Source organism: Poromitra crassiceps (assembly GCF_964638095.1).
Source record: "Poromitra crassiceps genome assembly, chromosome: 28".
Taxonomy (NCBI): Eukaryota; Metazoa; Chordata; class Actinopteri; order Beryciformes; family Melamphaidae; genus Poromitra; species Poromitra crassiceps.
In genome coordinates, this window is record NC_139651.1 from 2,172,927 (window position 1) to 2,175,574 (window position 2,648).

The 2,648-nt window shown below is 48.9% G+C and overlaps 1 pseudogene across 1 annotated transcript; it reads right to left on the reverse strand.

Annotated features, from left to right (window-relative positions):
* Positions 1–883: 883 nt before the first annotated feature.
* On the reverse strand, positions 884–1,816 carry LOC310799834 (eukaryotic translation initiation factor 2 subunit 1 pseudogene; annotated as a pseudogene). Its single transcript has one exon. The product of its transcript is annotated as a eukaryotic translation initiation factor 2 subunit 1 pseudogene (transcript).
* Between the last annotated feature and the right edge of the window lie 832 nt (positions 1,817–2,648).

Sequence of the window (2,648 nt, forward strand, 5' to 3'; positions counted from 1 at the left end):
ATCCACTCGCTGTATACCATTTTTGTATTGTATTGCAGACCCTTTAATCGAGATGCGTATCGTATCGTCTGGGATGGTGATGAGATTAACTTTATTGTGCCCGTAGGGGAAATTTGTCTTGGTCAAAAGAAAGATAAAGATACACACACACACACGGTGCAGCTACTATTTCTTATGCTGTGTGTGTTCACATTCCTCTTCAATTACTGTAGTCTCTCTACACTGCGTGTTGAGCGTCGAGCAGCAGCGTCAATCGTCTGGTTGAAAAGTATCAAGATACTCTTTACCATTAGAACACATGCCTGTTCTGAGATATTGTGGAATTTTATATTTTTTACTACGGTTTTTCAAACAGGAGATGAACTGTCTGTCAGCGTTACAGAGCTAAAGCTACTGCGTCGCCAAATCACCGAAATTATGTGATGCGCACATTGACGCAGCACGAGCATTGCAGAGCGATTTCGATGCATTAACTAACTTGCGTATGTTGTGCCGCGGCCGTGCTGATATTGTGGCGCTGACCCAGTTTATTTTGGACAGAATGGCAGAGCATATCGACATGCAGAGTTGAGTCCGTCGTGCAGCCTGGTACCAGTCAGTACACGCATGCACTCAAACTCCACCCGGGGGGGGGAACAGTAGTCCAAGTTGGGAGGCACAAACTGTGTTGCGCCAGCCGGGAGAATGCATTCTAAATAGTAGGCTACATTTGAATCTTGTCCGTTAAATGGTTAATGACCAGTTAACGAGGTTGTCAGTCAGAAAAACAAAATCACCATCACTAGCTTCAGTTAATGTTTGCAAAGTGAAAGTTAACATCTCTTGAAGTCTGACTGCGACCAGGTCTGTTTTCCCCAACGGCCTCTTCCCTCCGAGGACCTGCTTAGTCCTCCTCCGTGGCGGCGTTGTCTCCATCCACCTCAGCGCTCTCCTGCTCGAGCCTCTCCAGCTGCCGGGCCAGCTCTGTCTCATACGTGTCCGTCACCACCCTGGGCTCCATCTGGACGTTGAAGACGCCCCTCTTCTCCTCGATCCTCTCCTTGATGGCAGCCATGGCCTGGCTGAGCGTGGACAGGCCCTCCGCGCGCTCCAGAGTGCTCGTGGTCACCGCGTAGCGCGGCGAGGCGATCAGGTTGATCTTGATGGGCGTGGCCTCTGTGGAGCAGTTGAGGCCGGCCTTCAGAGCCTCCTTCACGGCGTCGATCCCCTCGTACGCGTAGCACGTCACCTCTATGTCTGCTCTGATCTTGACCGGCTGCGGAGTGAGTTGCCTGTTGATGTTGACGATCAGCACGTTCCTCTCTTCCTCCGTCAGGTCCAACCTGTCGAGGATGGAGGGATCTGACACAGCCTGTTTGAAGACATTGTAGGCTCCGTATCCTGGTCGCTGGTACTTCTCATCGAAGACCCAGGCGGTGCGCCGGAACAGGCTCTCTAGTCGCTCGTCCTTCCTGTAATCCAGCACCTCGGCCACGTGTCGTAGGATGCCCCACACAGTTTTGGATTTGATGAATTTATCTTCACACTTGATGGCCATCTCTGGCGAAACTCTCGTTTTCGATAAATCGATGTATCCCTTCTCTCTGTCTACCCGGATGACCATCGCGCACTCGTTGCGGCCCACGCGGATGAGCTTGTTGACGGAGCGGATGCGTCGACATGACAGCTCGTTCAGGAGGATCAGGGCCTCGACGTTGTCGTACTCCAGCAGGCTGACGTAGGCGCCCATCTCGGCGATGGAGCGCACGTTCACCATCACCACATCCTCCACCTCTGGCAATCGGTGATGGTAAAATCGACAGCTGAGGCCCGGCATCGCTGTCATATCTTTACAGACCCAGTCCTACTTATAGCCTCTGCAGGGTAGGAGGCATCTATGTATGTCATTATGACATAGATGACAGATGATTTCAGACACCATCAGTTGTCTCTGTCATAGACCTGCATTCAAAATGTTGAATGAAATGTCGCCTGCTCATCCACCTTTGTGCACATGTGCCGCCGGCCGGCTGGTCAGTGATTTATGACCTCATCACTGTCTGTGACATCATCGGTGATTTATCGGTGACATATGACATCACTATAGGTGACCTGCATCAGGCCGAGCCATCTAGAACTATCATCAGTGGTTTATGACCTCATCACTGTCTGTGAGATCATCAGTGATTTATGGCATCATAAGCTCTTTCCATAGCTTTTTATGGTTATTTGTTTTATTTATTTATTTATTTGCACATAATTACAAACAGAAACAGACTAAAGGAAAACAACAAAAGAATGTGCTAGTATAGAGACAGTTAAACCTAACCTAACCTTGCTTATTCAGGGTACCTCTGAAATTAAAACCAACATTAATAATAATCCGGACGATCTGGAGATCAGTGATGTCATAAATCACTGATGATGTCACAATGTCAACAAATGTCACAATGTCCAGTGAACTGATGTCAACTGATGATGTCACTTACAGATGTTACTCTTTTAATTTGGCCACGTTGCTGTGGCAGCGGTCTTCTTCTTCTTCTAATGGCTTTCCGGCAGACTGGTTGCCTTGTGGCACATTGCTGCCTCTCACAGTTGGATGGTCTCACTCTAGACCTGGTTCTTCTTCTTTCAAGTTTCCGGTGTTTCTCACACCTCCTCAATCT